Source organism: Rhinolophus sinicus, chromosome 2, assembly GCF_057876585.1.
Source record: "Rhinolophus sinicus isolate RSI-liver-muscle chromosome 2, RSI-T2T, whole genome shotgun sequence".
Taxonomy (NCBI): Eukaryota; Metazoa; Chordata; class Mammalia; order Chiroptera; family Rhinolophidae; genus Rhinolophus; species Rhinolophus sinicus.
In genome coordinates, this window is record NC_142502.1 from 172,398,630 (window position 1) to 172,412,097 (window position 13,468).

The following is a 13,468-nucleotide window of genomic DNA, read 5'->3' on the forward strand; positions in this document are numbered from 1 at the left end:
TAAATGGCTAAGTTTTTTTGCTTTTTAAAAACGTTGGAGAAAGCATACATTAGAATCAGGTTCAAAATTTCCTTTTGAAAGTGCCCATCCCTGTAGATAACCCAAGTTAGCTAAATAATCTCAAACCTAAAGACTTTCATAAGTACAAAACCTCATTTCCATATGAGTTTAAATGCAAACTCAAAAATCTGAATAAGCTGCTTCAAACTATAAAGGGAAACTAGAGGACTTCTTTGAAAATGCAAACATTGGCTAAGCCCTCCGCAGTTATGATTATAGGTTGCCCTTGGTCATTTTGGCATCCATACCGCCAGTTTTAGTTCCATTTGTCCATTCAAATGTTACTTTTTTATTCCTTACAACAGTCTTGTGAGATAAGTACTAATATTAGCAGTTTTAGCCATAAATAAATCGAGATATTAGGTACCTTGGCCAGCATAATCCACCTGGTAATCGACAGACATGAGACTAGAATTCAGATCTGTTTCTTCCATACTCATTTGCAGCACCTATAGTTCTCGGCCCTAGTTATACACAAGAATTGGCTTTCTAAAACCACTGATGCCCAGACTAAATAACTAAATTAGAATCTTTGGGAGTTAAGACCCAGGCTCAGTATATTTCCAGTTGTCCCCATGAAAGAATCAAAGCATTACATAAAGCAATACAAGAACAGTAGAAAGAAGGGTGGCAGACATAGTCAATATGAAGCTATCCACTTGCAAAGCCAAGCTTTAATGCCATTTTCTTTTTTCACCCTATAGGCACCCATTCCCCACTCCCAAATCAGTAAACACCAAGAGAAAGTCACTTACTTTTAATATTTACCTAGATGATGTGTATTGGGGACATAAATCCTAATAACCACAAAAATGTATAAGATAATTCTAGCTAAAAACACCCTCTGGATGATTTACAATTTTATACCCTCTCTACTGCTATCTCCCTTTATTCTATTTTGTTGCTCTTCATTTCTTTCTGCATCTTTGACCTTCCAACGGAGATTATTTTCCTTCACCCTGAAGAATAACTAAAGGTTTAATTTTAAATGGTCCATCACATTAAAGATATCATTAAACTGTCTTCTATCTTCCATTGTGGCTATAAGAAGTTAGTCTAACGGTTGCTGTTTTGTTTTCTCTGGCTCTTTTTAGATTTTTCTTATTGTCTTTGGTTGCTTGTAATTTTGCCATGATATGTCTAGAAGTGGATTTTCTTTATATATACCTGCTTGGGGTTAACTGGACTTCCTGAATCTGAGGAATTACACTGATTAATTTTTGTATGCTCGGTATGTTCAGTTATCTTTTTAAATTTTTATTGTAAAATATAACAAATATATAGACAACTTCACAAAACAAAAATGTATAGCTCAATTAACAATCACAAAACCAACACCTGTGAAACGGATGGAGCACATGTACAAAGCTACACTAATCAGCACATTCTATCTCCCAGAGCAACAATGTTCATGGATATGATGACCCAAGTAAGGCTAACAAGTCTCAGTTCTAAGACTTTTGTTCATGATGTCGGCCTTTCTCTTCTTATGGTGTTTTTCTGATGTTGGGCTGGGAGCACCGGGAGATGCTATGAAAGGCCTGAGAACAATGCAAGGCAAAGCAAAGCCCTCATGACATCGTTTGAGCCCTAAACTAGTCGGGCCCCTAAGTTTTACCCCTGGTCTTTTCTGTTATGTGAACCAATAAATTCTCTTTTTACTTAAGCCAGTTTGGTGACATTTCCTGTCAGTTGAATGCTACTAGGTTCTCACTGCTACACTTCATCACGTGATTTTCCTTCCTGAAGAATTTCTCCTTCATCTGAATTTTGTTCTTACCTTTCCTTTCTACCTTATGGCACAGTTACATTCTGCCTCATGTCATAACTTTCTGAGGCCAGATTTTCTCCCAATACTGAACCCTGAGCATGGAGCCCAGTGCCTGACATGAGAGGTATTCAATAAACATGTATTAATTGAAGACACTATGACTATATTAATCAACCATCCATCTCTGTATCCCTAACATCTACTAAAAAGGCTTAAATATAGTACAGACTTAATACATGTTTGTAGAAGAAATTAGCAAATCAGCCAGTGGGAATAATATTACAAAAGAACAGAGACATATACATATGGGATCTTCAAACAATCCTGTCCAGAGGTTAGAATGATCCATGTGGATTAGAGTTGGAGACATCATTTTAAACTCATGTTTTGCTTAATACAGGCACAAATGGTTAATATATACAAATATTTATATATGTGTATGTGTATTTCAATGCTGTGTTAGCTGAGAGGACCTAAAAGCAATGGCACCACAATAGCAGCAGACTTCATTTCTAATATATTTCCCCAGTAAAATAAAAAGAACCAAGGCTTCTTGGAGAAATGGCTGATTCTAGGACGTGAGCAGGAAATATACAAGATGAGCCTACAGGATCTTATAGTGCCATAAAGCAATAAAGTGCTCCAAAAAAACAAAGGGAAAGAAACCCTTCCAATCATAGGGTTATAGCAAAGGAACCAAATGAACAGCTACCAACGGCCAAAGCTAGAACAATATGAGCAACAAAATAAATAATGTAATATTGGACTGTAACCCAAAGCATAAAATATCTGTAAGTCCATACTTATATTTATTTATATATTAAATTGAGTAAGTAAATTGGGGGAGAACAGACAAGTCTCCCATGCAGAACAACTGTAAATCATTCATGTACTGTGCCTTCAAAGAGGTGAAGCATAACTCCCCCCTCCGTTAAGTGTGGGCTGCACAGAGACTCCCTTTCAAAGAGGACAATATGGAAAAGGCAGAGAAAGTAGTAACTTTACAGTAGAGAACACTCCCTCAAGCCAAGTGATCAAGGTTAGTATCAACAGAGATAAGTCATATTGATAGTATGTACCCTTGACACGATATGATGAAAATGGCACTTTACCGCTGATGTCTTCCTACCAAAAGCCCATAACTGCAATCCAACATGAGAAAAAAATTAGACAAATCCCAATTGAGGGACATTTATAAAATACTAGCACTCCTCAAAACTCTCAAAGTCGTCATAAACAAGGAAAGTCTAACAAACTATCACAAGCTACAGGAGCCTAAACAGACATGAGGACTAAATGTAATGTGGTATCTTGGATGGGATCCTACACGGAAAAAGGACATTAGGGAAAAACTAAAAAAAATCTGATGAAGTGTAGACTTCAGTTAATAATAATGTATCGATATTGGTTTCTTAATGGTTACACTGTATGCAAGTGATGTCAGATGTTAATAACAGGGGAACTGAATGTGGGGTACACAGGAACTCTGTACCATCTTTGCACTAATTCTGTCAATCTAAAGTGAAAAGTCCTAAAATTAAAAGTTTATTAAAAAATAAATAGCCCTTTGCTCATAAGGCCCGGTACACCAAAGGCACACAATGTAAGCTACTTGTGAGACCAGCCTTTGAAACAAGTGAAGAATGTGAAATAATCAATTTAGAGATTCTGAGGGAATATAATCAACAATCAACTGCACATTTTTCTTTTTAAATGTGTAATAAAAAATTGACTCCTCTGAAAGACTAAAGTACACACATGGAGTTTATAACTATTTCCAGAAGTGTACTTAACAGCAGGTGGCTAAAAAGGCATCAAAAATTTCTGGAATCCTCAATACCATGAGAAAAAAAAATCTTCAGATCATAGACATCTCACAAAAGCTTCAATGTCTTTGTAAACCATATTTTTTTTTTGAAGGAGGAAAAAAACAAACAAACCACAAAGCCTAAGGCTGCAGCAGTTTCTTAAAATCACAGCCTAAACTAGTAAAGAACAATCTTTAGTTTTGTATTTTAAACTCCTTATAATTTTGCCTCAATCTACCCCTGTAACTGTATTTTCTACTATTTACCAACGCAAACTCTCCTCCAAGAAAACTGGTTTGCTCAGTGTTTCCAATATGCCATCCTTGCTTTGTGATGCTTCTCTGTAGCTTTGTCTCCCACCTACAGTGCCATCTCCTCTTTCATCTTACAAATCCTATCCCTGCTTGAAGACCCAGCTAAAACCTTCCTCCTCCATAAAGCCTCAGTTCACCACCGGCTCAATAATCACTACTTCATCAGAACGCCTATACCATTAGTTACCATGTTCATTCATTTAAAAAACAAAAACAAAAAAAAAAACAGAACTTTTGCCAGAGTCTTGAGAGACCTCAAACATGCAGCCAGTTCCCCTCAAGACATCTAATGAATTCTGGGGCAGCCCAAGAGTCAGGAGCTAAAGTTAAGAAGTTACCTCTGAAAAAGAGGAGAGTTATCAGCAGTCTTACAAGACAAATTTTAGAATTTGGGATCCATCAGGGCAAAGATCCAGGCGGTTTGAGTGTTTTAATATTTGACAAATGACATGGCATTCTATTTTAAAGTATTTTGTAGGCCAAGGCACTTAAAAGTGTTTAGCAACACTGACCACTCCAGGCTCTCGGATAAAAACCCCAAAGGCTCAGCCATGAAGCAGAGGTAGACAGACCCTGACCAAAGCCATCAACCAGCCCCAGCTCAGCGCCGTCCCTGTCTGAACGGAGGTGACTAGTCAACGTCTACCTTCCCGTGAGAAGGACAAGGAACCCTCTCTCTAGAAGGAAAGAGCATCATCTGGAGCCTTTATAGTTTTTTAACTGGAATGTCTGACATTCACTCAAAACTAGTAAAAACACCAAACACAGAACCATGTGACTGATAACCAAAGAAACAAAGCAAGCAAAGCAAATGGACCCAAGAATATTCCAGATATTCGAACTGGCTCATAAGGACTTGAAAATAAGTATGATTAGCATGTGCAAGAAAGTGGTGAGATTAGAAGAAAAATTCACCAAAGCATTTTTACAAATTCAATTGAGTAAATCAAAACTGGCAACATCTGCTAAATGTTATATTTGGGTTTCAAAAAATAACTTTTTGGGTTTCAAAAAATAACTTGGTTTGCCTTTTTTTCATTTGTCTTAGGAGAGTGAACGTTTTAAATATACCTTGTTTGTACTTTCAAGATGTTGTTTTTTGACAACTGTGCTTTTAAAGCCTTGTTTATAACACACGCCTTCAAAATTATATGTGTGTATTGCATATGTGTATACATTAATACTGCTTTACTTAATCCACTATTGATTATAATAGCAATACCTTTGGGAAAAAAATGAAATCACAAATCATCATTTTTAAACCAGGACCCTTTCACTGTCTGCCCTTACAAAGTACAATTTTACAAAGAATAACAACACCAACATTCTTTCTCCTTCATAAAATGTTTCTATGGCTGAGGAGTGAAAATAGATAATGGTAGTAGTACAAATTGAGCCTTTAATCCATCAGCACATAAACCAATTTTGCATTGAAATTTCTGGTAATTTTCTCATCTTCACTTGAATCACACATTGCTGCATCCTTTGAATCCAAGCTGCATTCAACTCAAGAGAACCAGAGACGCCATCTCCAAATAAAGTTTCTTCTCATTTCTACCTTAGGAAAATGTCTTGAGACTTAAAATCTTGGTTTTCATAAAAAAGGTAGAACATATTATTAATTTTGATTGAGTACTGTTACTGAACATTTTTATCAAAATTAAACATTTTCATTAATTATTAATAACTAACTTTTATTAATTCTGTGTTTCTGCCAAAAAGATGATTGCTATTTTATGGTCCACTAAAGTGTTTTGTTCTTTTGCTTTGAAAGCAAAGGGGAAAATCATACGTTCTCAAAATGAAGGACAACTGACTTATGCTTCCGGGTGGCTGGCGTAACTTTGTACGGACCAACACTCTCAATGAGAACAGCTAGAAAGCCAGGGAGAACATAGGCATCTACATGAAGGCATTGGCTAGCTGCTGAAGCAATGAGAACTGGAGAGGCTGAGAATTCACAGAGGAGAGAGCATCCAGGACAGGAGCTGCAGAAGCTTCTGCTTTCACCCCCGGGACTCTGCAAATCCCGGGCACTGGAGGGAGGCTGAGAATCCAGGCTTTGCACAGTCCCAGAGCCTGTTTACCTGGCACCCAGCCCATTTCTACTCACCAGCCCCCGCCAATCAGCACCCCGTAGGCAACACACCAGTTCCGGCGGCAGCACCCCCAAGGGAAGGTCTCCAGCATCCAGTAGGCTGCAGCCAAACCCTCTCCTACTCAGAGGTTAGAGTCTCAGCCCTGGGGGTGGGGGGAGACACGGGGGAAGGGTCTTCCAAGTTTGTTCCTTCTTGAGTAGGCTCCCTCAGCCCTACAGTAGCTACTGTCTGCAACGGCTATTCTTGCATTCTTTAGAGTTCTCTTTTACTCCTTCAATAGTTAATAACTCTCTATATTCAATGTTCCCTATTCAAAGTACTGGTATGGTTTCTGTCTCCTAACTGAACTCCAACTGATAAACTGATTAAGTTTCATTTTAACTGTACCTTGTTTGTACTTTCAAGATGTTCTGTTTTCCTACAAATGTTGTTTTTAAAGCCTTGTTTATAATACATGCTTTCAAAATTATATGTGTGTATGCTTATGTATACACATTAATAGTCCTCTCCTTAACGCTCTCGACCACGGGACCCAGCAAGAAATTACGTACCCATCAGAAATGCATACATATGTGTATATTCACCGAGACATGTACAAGAAAACTTACAGTAGCACTGTTCACAGCAGCGAAAAAAAACAAAAAGAACGGAAATAATCCAAATGTCAATCTATAACAGAATGGATAAACTGTGACGTGCTCATACAATGGAATACTATGAGTAATGACCATACAACAACAGTAACAGCAAACTATCTGGGTGAAGCTCACAAATAAATGTTGCATGAAAAAAGTCGGACACGTAAGTCCACACTCGATTCCATTTGAAAGATTAAAAAAAGGCCAAAATTAATAATGGTGATATAGGTGAGCACAGTGTTTAGTTTGGGGCAAGACGGTCACAGGGCTGGAAGGGGGCATGAGTGGGGCTTCTGGAAGCTGGAAATACTCTGTTTCTTAATCAGGGCTGGAAGGGGGCATGAGTGGGGCTTCTGGAAGCTGGAAATATTCTGTTTCTTAATGTGGTGCTGGTTACATGGTGTGTTTAACTTTCTGAAATTCGTCATGCTGTACACTTGTGATGTGTACACTCTTCCATAGTATGTTATTCTTCAACAAGTCACATCAAAATGTAGAGTATTTATGAACAATTAAGTAATAAGCCTCTGAGCCCCCGCCACCTCCTGGATGTGGCTCCCCCTACACGCCCCTCACCCCAGCACCTTGTGTAGACACCTCTCCCCCTGCACGTCTCACCGAGGCTGCAGTTCTGTGTATTTATCTGCCTTGAGCACCACGTCCAGCTAGCAGGGTTAGGTGGATCTTTTATAGGTCTCAAATGAAGCATTCAGTAGATATTTGAAAAACGACAGAGCACTCTACTTTAAAAGATGCCGTAGACCACGGCACACGGAAATGTGTAGGAAAATGAGCGGCACACATTTGGACGACGCTTTTCAATGGTGGGCCATGCAATCTGTATCAGCCTCGTGCACTTTTCACATATATTTCCTGGACACAGGGGATGAACCCTATTTTGCAAGGACACCTTTAAAAGATATCTTTTTGTAGGTAGCCCACTGAAGACCAGGGGAAGAGAAATGACAAGGTATTAGTACAACACCGCTTTCTATGCTTACATTCCACACGAACAGAACAGAGTCGGGGCAAGCAGGATACAACCAGTGGGCAGTACCTGCAGCAGCAGCGGGCTCCCTGCCCTGAAGGTGACTGTCCCAAACACAAAACGGCCCTCTCCTTCTTCAAACTAGGAAGTCCGGTATCAATGGTTTCCAATCTTGCTATGATTACATGTTCTTCTCATTTAAATTTATGATCCACCCTTCCTCCTTTATGCAATTTTATTTTAAATTAAAGTGAATTGTCATAATGATTTTCTGGGGAAAAGAATTTCACAATACCCTTTGAGGTAGCCGAATGCACCACAGGGTATTGCAAAAGCAAAGCTGAAAATCACTGTTTCTGAGCATCTGTTAACTGATTTTTATCCCCCAAACTTCTCTAAAACTGAATCTTTTTCTTCTATTTTGAAATTTTTACCTAAAACATATTTTTTAGTTTCAGAAACCAACAAAGTTCTTAAGAAATAGGGAATCTTAAAGGCAAGCGGTTCATCTAATGAACACGTATTGTATGAGGTCTGACAATTAAGTTCGTGAACTTGTTGCAACGCTATTGCTAACCTTTTGTTGGTATCAGAGGGATTATTCATTATGAATTTGTACCAACTGGACAGTTAACCAAGTTTACTTTTTAAAAGTGCTGAAAACGCTGCGTGAAAAAGTTAGATGACCTGAACTTTTCACCAACAATTCGTGGCTCTTACATCACGACAATGCACCAGCTCACACGGCACTGTCTGTGAGGGAGTTTTTAGCCAGTAAACAAATAACTGTATTGGAACACCCTCCCTACTCACCTGATCTGGCCCCCAATGACTTCTTTCTTTACCTGAAGATAAAGGAAATATTGAAAGGAAGACATTTTGATGACATTCAGCACATCAAGGGTAATAAGATGACAGCTCTGATGGCCATTCCAGAAAACGAGTTCCAAAATTGCTTTGAAGGGTGGACTAGGCACGGGCGTCGGTGCATAGCTTCCCAAAGGGAGAACTTCGAAGGTGACCATAGTGATATTCAGCAATGAGGTATATAGCACTTTATGTAGGATGAGTTCACGAACTTAACTGTCCCACCTCATATACTTCTTGCATCAGGCACTCTTCTAGATACTAAGATACAGCAGTGAACAAAACAAACTCCATTCTCTCATGAAGCTTCCATTCCAGTGAAGAAACAAGGAGAGCCCTCTATCCAGTTTGCCTGGGACTGTCCTGTCTTAGTACTGAAGGCACTACATCTCAAAAACCTCACAGACCCCGGCAGTTGGTCACCATAGGAGAGACAGATACCAAACAAATAAGGAACCGACAATTTATCAAATGGTGATAAGTATAATGAAGAAAATAAAACATGATAAGAGGACAGAGTAATGTGAAGGGTGTTACTACAACTTTGTATAAGCCTCTCTGATGCAATGACATTTGACGATAGGAAGGGAACAAGCTGTTCAGAGAACTGGGGAACAGAGTTCCAGGAAGAAGTGAATGAAAATGGTGAACAGCAAATAAATGGTTCGAGGTTGAGAGGGTACTTAAACGTTTGAGAAATAGCACGGAGGCCTGTGTGGCTGGAGAGCAGTGAGCAAGGAACAGAATGGAAAGAGAAGCAACTGAGTGATAGCTATAGCATAACAGCTACCGCAGGCCCATCGTTTAGGGATCAGCACAAGTTCCAACTTCTTCCTGATGATTTTAACTCCCCAATTCCAACCTATAATAATTTTCCTTTTTCATTATAGTGGAGTCTGTGTCTTAATTTGTTGATCATCCTCTCTTCTCACATTAGGTAATGGATGTGAAAACACTGTGTAATTATCCCACAGCACTCCTCTCTATCAATCATTTCAACATTCACCTATGTGCTACCTATGTCTATAAACCTTCATATTTATAATCTACTGAATTTCAATAAGAATGCAAAGACAAATCAATAAGGAAAAATGGTCTTTCTGATAAATTGTGCAGGGACATCTTCATCTCCACTTGTAAAACAATGAAGCAAGGCCCCTACCTCACACCATATATAAAAATTAACTAACATGGATCAAACACCTTATCATAAGAGCAAACATTAATGTGGGTTTTTCAAGGAAAACCGTAAGTTTTCATAACCTTGGACTAGGCAGCAGTTTCTTAGATATGAAACCAGAAGCACAAGCAACAAAAGAAAAAACAGATAAGTTGGACTCCATAAAAAATGGAAAACTGCTGTCCTTCAAATGATACTATCTAGAAAGTGAAAAGACAATCCACAGACTAGGAGAAAATTTTGGCCAGTCATATATCTGACAAAGGCCTTGTACACAGAACACATCAAGAACTCTTACACCTCAGCAATAAAAAAACAAATAACCCAATTTTAAAATGGCCAAAGGATTTGAATCAACACTGCTCCAGAGAAGATACACAAATGGACAATAAACACATGAAAAGATGCAAAACATTCTTATGATGCACAGCCTTCAGGGAAATAGAAACCAAACCACAGTGAGATACCACTTCACACCCAGTAGGATGCTATAATCATAAAGACAAATCATAACAAGTGTTGGTGAGGATGTAGAGAAATTGGAACACTTCTACACTGCTGGTGGGTATATAAAATGGTGCAGCTACTTTGGAAAACAGTCTGGGAGTTCTTCAAAAAGTTAAACATAGAGTTACCACTGACCTTGCAATTCCACTCCAAGGGATATATCCAAGAGAAATAAAATTATGTCCACACAACAGCAATACTTATAATAGCCAAAATGTGGAAACAACCCAAATATCCATCAACTGACAATGGATAAACAAAATGTGGTTATATGCATACACTAGAATATTATTTGGCAGTAAAAAAATAAAGCAGTGAATGTCCAGAATAGGCAAATCCATACAGACAGAATGCAGATTAGTTATTGCCTAGAGTGGACATGGTTGGGGGGTGGGAAAGATCGAGAAGTTTCTGCTAATAACACTGGGGTTTCTTTTAGGGGTGATGACAACGTTCTAAATTTGACTGTAGTGATGGTTGCACAACTCAATGAATATACTAAAAACCTTTGAATAATACACTTTGAATGGGTAAATTGTATGGCATATAAATTATGTCTCAATAAAGCTGTTATTAAAATAATTAGAGCTGTCCCCAAAATGGAACACGATACCTCACCAGAAATAATGTTAAGCAAAGGCAAATGGCCTTCAGTTGGAAATATTACTGTGAAAGATGGATTCAATTAGTGGTTCCAATAGCAGTTCACAGACTAATACCAAAAAAATCACGCAGGGAATTTAAGGATTCTCTGGCTCCCTAAAACATCTAGTTCAGTATGCCCACTGGGGTCCAGGAATCTGTATTTCTAACAGGCTCCCTAAATTATTCTAATGAATAGCCAGAAGTAGGAACCACTAAGAGCCCAATTCAATGATTTCATGATTCCCTGGTATCTCTGAGATACTTAACTCTAGATCTGGTATCTAGCTAGTATTTTCCCTTCATCTGAGAATCTCAAAGTCCTTAATGGCACTCAATTCCCTGAATTAAGGCTTTGAGTTTAGAAAGAGGTGGCTTCATCTGCACCTCATATATTTTTATTATTCTTATTTATACCCTTTATTTAAGCTACTTCAAATCTTTTTTTGGAAAGGAACATAAGTTGAATAAATAAAAGATCACATATATTCTCACAAGAATTCTCTCAAAACTGTATTTCTCAAGGTGGGACACATTGGAGAGTCAGTTTTTTTCTCAAATACTTATAATTTAATATATTTTGTATTAAAAAATACAGGCATCTTATAAAATCAAACGTAAAATTTTCGTGAATTTTTAAGATAGAACCCAGAAACTTCAAGGAAATTCCGTATTTGCCACAGGAACTACTCTGGACTACACTCCCAGATTCAAAGGGTACATATTCATTCCCTTCTGTAATTAATACTTCAGTGGAAAATCCAAGACATTTAGGCATTCTGTTTTCCATTCCACAGTGATGAAATATGTAATCCACATTTATGTAAAACCATATACAAATATAGACTAATCAGATTACTAGTGATGGTGCTCTGTGCACTTCGAGAGAGGAAAAAGTCTGAACTAATCTAAGAAGTAAACCATAACCTGTTAACAAATGAGTGACAAGTCCGTCAGAGGCATGCAGTAGTAAGGGAAATATCTGCTGAGGATCAGGCCTTGTCGCTTACCCTGCCCTAGTGCTTTAGCCAGATGACAATGAACACCAAGGACATCCTCCAGGGTTGTGTGGACTCACCCAGCCAGTGGAAGCGTCTACCCTGGTTGCTTAGTATCTAGTTTTGCCCAGCCCACTGGTCCATGAAGAAGCACTAGGTAGCCTGCCTGAGGCCGTAGGTTTACTACAGCTAAAGAGAAGGTGTTTTCCTAGACTTGTATCTTTCTTTTTCACACAGTGCTTTGATTTTTTTGGCTGTTCTTTTTCATACAATTTCTCAAACCGTTTGTGATAACTTCACTCAGAGACAAAAATATCAGAAGAGTGACGTTATAATATCGACTCTGACAAAGTTATATAAATCTTGGTCAATTTCCTCAATACGAAAACAGAAAAGTGGAATAAGATAAATCTTAAGGTCCTTTCTACATTTTAAATTCTACACTCTCACAATATTTGTCCATATTGAAGATATGCCTTGCAAATTTTAAAGGTAATTCCTAACCAAGAAGTTGTAAACATTATTTCTTATGCTTTCCATCACAGTGCTCCCTCTTGCATCGTCCGAGCTCAAAACCCCTTCTCTCCCCACAACAGTCGTCAATTCTGGTCCTCAATCTCTCCTTAATCCACTATATTGACCACCTTGCTATTAGATGATTCTCCAGTTTTCATCTCCTTCAATGGCTCTTACCCTAGCATTCAAGACACTCCATAATCTTTTCCCAATTTATCTTTCTAACCTTTACTAGCCCTTCGTGCTATTAATTTACATTTCAGCAAACCTGCAAGTACCTCCTTCTACAATGAATTATACATATCATAACTTCTTCAAATTTGTTTGTTTCATTTCCTCTACTTGAAATAGTCTCTGCCTTACTCCCCACTTTTGTTCCTTTCTTCAAGAATGAGTACAAGTCTCATCTCCACTACAAAGCCTTTTCTGACAACCTTCTTTCAATTCCTGGAGCACCTAGCCTGTTATACACATCTTTGGCGTTGAACGGACGCTACCCTCGACTGGGCAGATTTAATACTCAAGAGGTCTGTAGGGAAACTTCTGCCTCATTTTCTCCAGGTAAACCCTTCAGCTTCAATATGGGGTGAATATATAATGCATAGCATCAAAAGGGGCTACACTTAAACTACAATTTTTTTAAAAATCAGCCAAACTAACAGTTTGTGTAACTATTATAATTTAGCAACCAAACCCACCTACTCTTGCCAACCGTATTTTTACAGCTGTGTTCTAAAATTTAAGATAATTCTTTAGGTTTGGGTTAATACTTCCTATTTAATACTTCCCTTTTTAAAAAGCAGGGGGCAAGATTTCAAAATAAGTTATCAAAACCTTAATGAGATTAAAAAAAATTCCAAAAAACAAAACCATGAACATACTTTTGAACAACAATAAAACTTCTTATTTTTACAGGCATCATGGCAAAATCGAATTTGGGAAGGGATAGAAAGAGACATTTTTGTATGCTCAGACTTTTTAAACAAAATGGTACATGTTATTCTCCACCAGCCATGCAAAACACACCATTTTTATACAAACCGCATGTACTCTGACAATACCACCACCCCTTTCCCTGCC

General features: G+C 38.1%; 1 protein-coding gene across 1 annotated transcript in view; it reads right to left on the reverse strand.

Annotated features, from left to right (window-relative positions):
• Positions 1-13,468, reverse strand: part of BABAM2 (BRISC and BRCA1 A complex member 2) — a 367,671-nt gene that overhangs the window by 271,655 nt on the left and 82,548 nt on the right. The gene's annotated exons all lie outside the window — the stretch shown is intronic.